The 9782-nt window shown below is 39.2% G+C and overlaps 1 protein-coding gene across 1 annotated transcript in view; it reads right to left on the reverse strand.

The window, feature by feature from the left end:
• The window catches only part of LOC120109341 (regulation of nuclear pre-mRNA domain-containing protein 1A-like), a 31812-nt gene extending 23138 nt beyond the window's left edge, over positions 1-8674 (reverse strand). The window contains exon 1 of the mRNA XM_039123092.1: positions 8660-8674. The gene's annotated coding sequence lies outside the window, so the exon portion shown is untranslated. The remainder of the gene's footprint in view (positions 1-8659) is intronic.
• Positions 8675-9782: the final 1108 nt, after the last annotated feature.

The raw sequence follows: 9782 nt of genomic DNA on the forward strand, positions 1-9782 counted from the left end.
TTTTATCAACCTCATGTTGATGGACATTGTGAAGATCGTCGGGTGCAGCAAACAGTGGAGACAGCACAAACCTATATCTATAACCACATGAGGGTCCTTTTACTGATGAGGTATGCAAGAGGAGAAATCTTAAGGCCAGGAGTTACATAGTTTGCTACCAACTACATTGCACTTGATAGCCTTCTTGAAAAAAAAAGCAACCCTACGTCAGATGTTTGTCAGTCCCCAGTGGCAGAAAAATAGATATGCGAGGGTCAGCACTGAAAGAAGCATTGTCGAGGACTTGGTGACGAGGCAGACATTCTAACAACAGGCCGTTGTAATAGTGAAGGCTATCAAACCATTGTATAAAGTATTTCGAGATGTGGACAGCGAAAGATACTCCCAAATAGGCTTCTTGTATCACATGATAGAGAGGGCAAAAATTCAGATCATGGAGGCGGATTTGACATATGCCTATGAGTATATCGACATCCTTGAGCGGCGGTAAGACTACCAGATGTGCAAGGACTTTTATCCAGCAGATAAGCAAGAACATTAAAAATTAGACTGCTCCGGTACTTGTACAATTTTACTAAGACAATAACGAACTCTATCTGCAGCATACTACCAGAACCCTTAATTTCAATACATCGTAGACGAACTTGTGGCCACTCTACATAATATGATTTAAAAGATAGAGCCAGATTTAGAAATCACAGCCCTATGTCTAGAAGAGCATGATCCAGAAGAATGGGATCATAGATCAAAAAAGGGATCATAGATCAAAAAAAATCAAAATGCGTCAAAAAAATATCAAATTTGAAAAAGTTTAAAAAGAGTGATTACCAATTAAATCAACTTGAAATACTCCACCAAAAAAAAATTGGGCGCCCTACCGATTAGGCGGACCTTGACTCGAGGGATTGTTTCCATTGAAGTGTGGAACTTGACCTAATACCTCAAGTTTGAATAGCTCCTTCAGTTCTTGCAACCCACCCATCTTCAGCGTCAATTGGGGGCTAATGACTAATGGGATGCCTTGTTGACATCCCATCTTACTCCTTAACTAGGTTTAATCGCTTTGTGTAAAAACCTATGTTGACCATGGTACCATTTGTTGAGAGCTAATTCCATCATCCAATCTGATTACTAGTAGGAATTCCTTTGTTCAACAAAGAATCCAAGGTACATAGCTTTTAGGACAGACAATGACCAAACAAATGTTTCTTGCATCTAGGCATGGATCATCTTATGTAGTGTTGTTTTTGACAAATAGCAATATTTAGTGAATATCTAATTTATCAAACTTTTCACATTAAATAATTTTGGGTATTGCTAGTGTCTAGTGTTACCTTAGGTCTTCATAGTGAAGATTGAAAAAAATTACAAGCATGAAAGTGTCTTACTTTTGTAAGATAGTTCAAAATAAAGTAAGATAGCAGGACTGGATTGCAGAAAATAGTTGTGCAAGAAGGGAGGGCCATCTAGGTACAACTTGTTCAAACAATGGTATAACATAAAACAGCATTAAGTTTCAATTTAGTGTAGGCCCATGATAGCTAAATTGTAACTTTAGTTGGCTTATATAGGGATGAGTTTTGATAAGCATTAACAGAGATAACTTGGTTTGAGTTTCTTCTTCCTTTTCTTTCGTTCTCACTTGAGTTCAAGCTAGCTCCAAAGTCCTCTTACTTGCCTCCTTAAGGGGGGCTGCCGCCTTGCAAAGGCCAGCCCCACGTAGCATATCTCTATATATACTTAATGAGAGAGGCTTTTGGAGTTGGAATCCCTTCTCTCTAACTAGACTTTATGTATAGGTGGATTCCTTCTTATCCAGCCCATCCATCTAATGTTCTCTTATCTGAAAAAATCGCATGCATTGTACGTGCATGAATCTAGTGTTAATGTGTGCACACGTTTGTAAAATATCTAACACCCCTAGCAAGAAGGCACAAAAGAAAAGAATGGGAGGAGAATAGAAGAAAGGGAAGTACAGTGATTGGGTATGCTTAGCAATGATTTTTGGTAGAATTTTGCGATTTCCTATGCTTAGTGTGGATCTCAAGAGATTATTTCAACCAAGATTTTCTGTACCGACCAATATCACCTAGTAATAGGCATATGATACCAACTCAGCAGGGTACCAATACAATTCAAGGGATCGATACAGTGCCGCGCAGATACATAGTACAGCTGCTATCTCACATCCAATAAGATACCATGTCTTGGTGGCAGAGAGGCATACCGTACCAACCCAGCTTGTGCCAATAAGCTGCCGATTCCAATATTGAAATTGAAAACCTTGATTTCAACTCTAACTTCCATCATAACTTTAAAATGCAAGCATATGATTCTTTTTCCTCTTATACTCTTCTCGTGGTTGTGTTCTTCCAATGATTCTTCAAAAAGAAAAGGTCCTTCCATTGTGCTTGCTCCTAGTTCTCCATTTGATCTATTAACCATTGCCCTCTTCAAACTAGTCATTACAAGATAAACATGTTCTACAATATCATACCTGTAGTCCTAAGGAACTAGCTAGACTAGTTATAGCAAATCACTACCCTCCAAATCTCTGAGACATAAAGCATTCACATGAGATATGAGTTTAAATCAATATCACCACAGAAGACCCTAAGGCTCATAGAAAGTGGGAAAGCCTTGTTTTATAATTCCATATTTCCATTGCTCTACAGATTGGTAGTTTTTGTAAAAGCCTTGAGGCCCCTTAATCATATGTTTCTCAAAATTAACTTTCCTCTTCATAAAGGTAGCCAAAGAGACATAAACAAGCCATGCATCACTTAACAAATTCTAATGTAGGTTTCCAATATGCCTTGAACTTCATCTATAATCTATTTTGTTTTTTTCTTTTCAATCAATGCATGTACTTTGCTCTTCTCATTACTATCATTTAAATCTTAAGATCTCAATCCCTGGGCATCTGGATAAATGCACTAAAGGCCTCATATATCTTGAGATGAAAAAATAATTCTTTCTAAACATCTTGAAATAAAAGATAATTCATTCCACTCCATCATGACATGTGCATCGGGTATATCCTAGGTCTTATAAAAAGCTTAATAGTATCAAGATTTGAAGTGATATCTCTACCAAAAGAGATGACCGCCGATTCAATTTTGAAGAACAAAGCCTCCAACGGCCAACAATTCAGTTTGCAACATAAAGCTTCAGCTGCAGCCTATATTAGTGAAAGAAACATCAATTGAACAAGTTCCGACATTGGCAGTCTCTTCAATGAAAAGGTATCCATGCTTTCTGAAAAGATGACAAATGTAACCTCTAGAACTTTACCAGCAAGCAATTATTCCCATTTCATGAATGATGAATTAATTCACCTGACTTCTAGACATTGGACTTTATGAAGGGACCATTTTCTGCAGGCATTAACTCAATCTAGACCATTTCTTCTAGATGTTCCTCTTTGACTAGGACCGGTAACTCCTCTAAATCAATTGCTCTCATCATATTCTGAAAGGACAAGTTAACTTTTTGTTGTTTGAAAGCGACAGAGAGTATCTAATTATCTATGACTTTACAACCAATTCAAGGCACCAAAGAAACCTATAGACTACTAACGGCCATCCCACGAAAGACCCTAAAGACGGACTCATAGAAAGAAATAGGTTCCTCAGATTTGACCATTGAAGATCCTCAAGTCATCTAGAATCTCTAGCATTTGTTAAATCAACTCTCGCTATTCAATTTTACTCTAACCCATGGATCAATTTGGACCATAGTGAGTTGAAGAGGAATTTTTTCCATTCCTTCTCCTCTTTAATTTCTTTTTTTGCACTCTGTTTTCACCCAACTTCATTTTCAATGAATAGAACTATTGATATCTCATATAAATGACAACTAAGTGAGCTGCCTTGGTAAACCAAGACAATGAAAAGCCTTTTGAAACAATCCCAAGCCAATGTACTTGACCAGATACTACTCATTTACAGGATTGTAGGAAGACAAATCACTATGCCCTTAAACTAGTCTTTAGATGCAAATGTTGAAGAGTCGATAGTAATTCCAGCTTGCCACCAAAAGAAGGATAAACCTAGAGTCGGCGGAACCGGGCAGTTCTGGTCATACCAAGCCGTCCCTGCAGCAGACCGAGACGGTTCTGACAACAGAAACGAAACTCGTTGCCGGAGAGGGAGAATGAGAAAGAAAGAGAGGAAAGGAGAGAGTGAGCAGAAGAGGGAGGGAGAGAAAGAGGGAGGGAGAGAGGAGGGTGGCGGAGACTGGCGGAGGGCTGTCGGAGGCCAGCGCTCGAGCAAGAGGTGGAGGCAGAGGTCGCGGCCGAGTCTCTTGTTTTGTTCGGAGTAAGGTCCGACCGCTTTTTAATTTCGCAATTTTTAAGTGAAGTCGGCATCCTTCAAAATCGCAAAATTAAAAAGCGGTCGGACTCCTATTTCGAACGAAACAAAGGACCCGGTCGTGGCCTCCGCCTCCTGCCCGGGCGTCGGCCTCCTTCTCTCTCCCTCCCTCTCCCCCTTCTCTCTCTCTCTCTGTCTTTTCCTCACTCCCGTTCCCCCTCTCCCCCGCTTCCTTTACTGTGTTGGTACAAGCTTGGCACGGTGCGGCCCCATACCAACCCGTGCCGCCGAGCAATCGGTCTGATGCCCAATACCGGCACAACAAACCATGGATAAACCAAGCACCTAGATGCCTCGAAAACCCTCCCCTTTATGATAATAGTTTCTTCTTCAAGAAGAGAGAACACCCAGTAAAATCATCTCTCATCCATCTCTTCTAAGCATTTTATTTACATAGAAGAGTAGCATTTTCAATTTATGGTCAAGGTTCTTGACTTTTCAGAAATTTCTCCTTCGATAAAGGTATGGATATTTAAACCTATGTAGCTAAATACCATAAAGATCTTCAAGCTTCAAAAAAAACACAATGGGACCTCCAAAATGAACTTTTCACTTCAAGGGTAGTTGTGAAGAATGAAGATGATAATTTTACGGTCAAGAATATAGTAAAACCCAATATAGTCAACTTAATGCCAAGAAGCAATTAGAAGAAAGATGACCTCCGAAAAACCAAAAGCAACAAAAGAAAAGAAAGCTAAAAATCCAATTCAAGCTCAAAATTGTGCCAAAGAAAGACAAAATTAAGGCCATCAATTAGCACCCAACATGGCCACCAAGTAACTCTATCCACAATCTAACTCTAAACCTTCTAGGACCATTAGTCCCTGATAAAACATCCCACAAAATGTTAAAGTAGATAAGATCCTACTTCCCCTTCTTTGTATATAGTAATTCCGTTCTAATCAAAATAGTGCACTTACAGATGTTGAATAGGCGAATATGTCTCACTTAAGTTTCCAAAGTTGTTATGAAAACTAGTATGAGACATCATAACCTTCCTCTTGTAGCAATACTCATGTAGTCCAAGTTTGACCCACTTCGATAATTATCACATGCAATGACATGCCTAATGATCACAAGCAAGAAAGATAGACTGTTCAGAATACCAAAAGTTTCCAAATCATACACTAAAGAAGTGGAATGCCATCACTCTTTGAAAAAAAAAAAAAAATTATTCTCTAATGTCCAACAACTTCAATCACTGAATTCATGACAGGTAAGCCCAAAAAGTAACCAAGAAGTGGAGACAATTCTAGGTTGTAACTAAAATTTCACTACAGGCAGGGAAGCCATACCATTGTCTACCTTGCAATCCTATATGTCTTAAACCAAAGCTATACTCAGAAAGTGTAACAAAAGAATGACATAAGAAATTACTTTCCAAATCTAATAATAATTCATCTTCTGATCTTACAACTAATATCACATATAAGGTCCCTAGATTGATAAATACCCTTCCACATGCATAAGGAACTTGCTGATCTACCTCCAATGAGAGCTCACCATGACTACGTTAAAGCCCTTAAAAATTTGGATTCGAAGTTCAAATGCCATCCCATGCCAATTCGTGACAGACAGCATGTACCATGCCAAGCCAATATTGGCACCCAGTACGAGTCAACAAAACACATTTTAATTATATCTAAAATTGTTAAGTAAAAAGAATACTCAGCCTAGTTTAAAATTTTCCCTTCAACATGGCATGACACATGCCAGCATGGCAAGAAACACATCATTATATATATATATATATATATATATATATATATATATATATATATATATATATTAATTTTTTAAGAAACAAGCATACCTAGTTTAAAATTTTCATTCAACATGGCATAACACATGCCAGCATGGCAAGGAACACACAATGGCAGCTAATAGATGACATGATCATTGGCACTAGAGCTTGAAATATTTTTTTCTATTTGTAGTAATTTTCCTTCCATCAAGTCACCAAATAAAATAATCGAAATGTATCAAAAGCTAATGTACAGCTCCTATAACATTAAGCAATCCATCTCACAGGCTTTTCTTGATGTACAAAGTGGCATCAGGAGCATACCTAAGAGACAATAATGGAAAGACACTGAATGATGGGAAAGCAAGACTTGTAAAGACACCCAATAGATAGTAATTTGCAAATGTCATGCAAACAACATACTACCATACAACCCATTTAAAACAAGCAAATGACTTAATTTCAAGCCTAATGACATGCAAAAGGTTGCCATCAATCATTTTAATTCAATTAGTAAAATCCAACTTCCTTATCGAGGTAATAAATCCCATGAATTTAATGCAACCGCCTTTGTCTTAAATCAAACTCTTAAAACAATGCAAAATGTTCCAACTTCAAGATTATGAATGAATCGATATGGATTACAATAATATATACATGCTGATATTACATGTAAGGATCTTCCTCAAGATCACAAATCAAGTATATGCCTACATTTTTAATGAAACAGATGGGCTAAATATTACTTGTGGGGGAAAAAGATTTATATTCCACTAGCAAAACGTAGAAGGATTTTTCATATGCAGACACTAAAGAAGATCAAGAAATGAAACAAATCTATGCCAACAATCCTTCTCTATTTTCTTCATACAAAAGAAGTATCATGCCACTTCAATCCCCTCTCAGTACAAAGCACTCTTGCACCAAAGACTATCTTTGAAGCAATAACAAAAGAACAAGACAGACAACTTCAGATTGCAAAAACGAAACATTGTGTAACTTTTCAAAAAGACAATTGTTATGAGAAAGTTGTGATAGTTCTAATAGGTAGATAATTCAGACCCTCCATATGTAAAACAATCTAAATCTAATTACCCCTCTTCATGTGCCCACCTTCCCTTGGTATTTAGGTACCAAACCACCATGAACATTTTACTACTAATGTCAGGTTCACCACTCAAAGTTCATTGATGAATGGACCCATTTCTCTTTTAAACTCGATGTTTGCTTACAAGATGAGGCCCACCATGACTATCAACTCTACTAGCTTTCAATATGAATGTTCTTTATGTTTTATCAACTCTGTTAGTCACACTCAAAAAAAAAATGCCAACATCCAACCAAAGTTTTTCATCTGGGACTGATAACAAAATCATGCTCTCTCACTCCCCAAAATTCTCAGTGAGAGGGTGAGATATCTTTTATGATTCACCTGCATACTTCATCCTAGATAATCTGCTTCTTACTTATCCAAAAACAACTAGTTCATTGAGTTCCCTGATACAATTGTCTGGTGTCTAGGCAATACTTAAAAAGCATTTCCCCATCCATAACACCCTAAAAGAATCCCTATGCAAACTATAAATTGTCCCACCATAACACCTAAGTAGCATTAGTAATAGTCAACCACAAACATCGTTACGCCTCCAAACTCCTCTAGTGGGTTTAGCAAACAAGGTCATTGCATCAAAATCATTGGTTTACTCCAAAATAAAAGTGCAAAACAAACAAAGGCCCTCAAGATGTGAATGTGACATTAACCCAGTTAAAAATCAAAGATGTTCATCTTAGGTCCCTCTTCATGTTACAATAAATTCAGGACAATAGGGAACTGGCCTACAGGCATAACATACTCATATGAGTCATAACCTATATTCCATTTACCCATATCAAACAAAGAGCCCCATCACGTTGAACAATAGATATTAGGGCTTTGACCATAAGATCATGAGATACAATTGGCTTATAACCCAATAAGAAGTAGAACCACTACACATTGGGGTTTGCATGGAAAATCCCTTTTCATCTAGTGAAGGCACTACAAGTTAAAGGTCGCTAATTTACTCTTGAGACATAAACAATTCTTGGAGGTTTCTGTGGCCATAAAAATCATGCAGCAACAGCAAAATATATCATCTGAGAACATTAGCATTTAATAACTAAAAAAAAAACAGCCAACGTACACCGCCTGTAAACCAGTAGCCAGAAGAGGTTATCATCATACCCTCCAATGTCCATCACAAAGCGCATCAAGAAACCCATACCAATGATTTACTTCTCAATCAGGGCATCGAGATTCGATCCATACCAAGTAACAAATTCCATATCGCGTCCAGGATCCTAGATAAGGCTACAAACATCCCCCTAGTCTTCTTGAAAACATTGACCACAGAGAAAAAACGGGCCCTTTTTACTTTCTTCTTCTCCCAATCAAAACAAACGGGTAAAATATAAAACAAAAGTTTCGAGAATTCCGGATAACGAGGGGTCCCCCAATCTACAACAAGAAACGGCTAGAAAATCCTAAGAAAGTAATGCATACCTATCCTCTTGCAAAAGGAATATAGGGCAGAACAACAAGAACAGATGCAATCCAAAGCTTGCCGCCGCTCCAAGGCGCTTTCAACATAAAGGCACGTCCTACGGATCCGATCTACGACCACAGATGCGAACGCGTCCAAGAATCTCTTCGGGGCAGATACAAGAAGAGAGAATAGGGTTCCCTTCTGTTTCCCTCTCGCTCGCTCACCCGCCCGCCCCCGCTTGCTTAAAAGGAGAGAGAAGGGACGAAGGCGACGAAGGGATGGGTTTTTACAAGGCCATCCAATACGAGACGCCCTTTCGGCCAGAGCTCCGCTGCGGCCTGGGGTTATTCGCAACGTCCAATAAAATCTGGCTTGCGGTGCAGAGAGCCGGTTCAAGATGGCCGGGTCAAGCAGACCAAATAGACCCGGTCCAGGAGGGGAAAAGAGCCCGGGTCAGAACAATTGCCTATGTGCAGCGGTCTAGCTTTTTCTTTCCTTCTTTCTTTTTTTTTTTCTTTTTTTTTGCTTTAACGAGTTAGTTGTATGCCTGTACAAAGACACACAATAAAATCAAAAAAGACAACCTCATGGAGAGCTCGAGGCAACTCCTCCTCCCCAAACCACAGGGTACTTCCTAAATAGTTAGCCACATAAGCGGCCACTCAATCGGTAGCCTCGTTGGCCTCTCTAAATACATGCTTGGCCTAAAAGGCCTCTACACCCCTCGTCATCATTCAGATGTCCTATAGCAAGGGCTGGTCCAAGCTTACACCTCTCGGACCACCCTGAATCCACCTAATTACTGTGGTCAAGTCACCCTCCAAGATAATTGAACTGGCATGTAGTCCTCGTCTCGCATGTCGAAAGCTCGCCCAGGCAATCCTCAACTTCGCTTCGGAAACCAAAATGTCAAATAATTGGCAGCCGCCCACTGCCACCATCCTGGAGTGCGGATCGCGAATGACAAATTCCGCATCTCCTCTCGTGCCACCATCCACAATTGACCCATCAAAGTTGACCTTGAGGAAACTCAGAGGTGGAGGCTCCCAAGTAAAGAACACCATTTGAGAGGCTGCCTGAGCAGAGAGGGAGCCCCAGATGTTCCGAGCTAATAATGGTCTAGCTTTGGTTACCTGGTTG

Source organism: Phoenix dactylifera, unplaced genomic scaffold, assembly GCF_009389715.1.
Source record: "Phoenix dactylifera cultivar Barhee BC4 unplaced genomic scaffold, palm_55x_up_171113_PBpolish2nd_filt_p 002059F, whole genome shotgun sequence".
In the NCBI taxonomy this organism is placed as follows: Eukaryota; Viridiplantae; Streptophyta; class Magnoliopsida; order Arecales; family Arecaceae; genus Phoenix; species Phoenix dactylifera.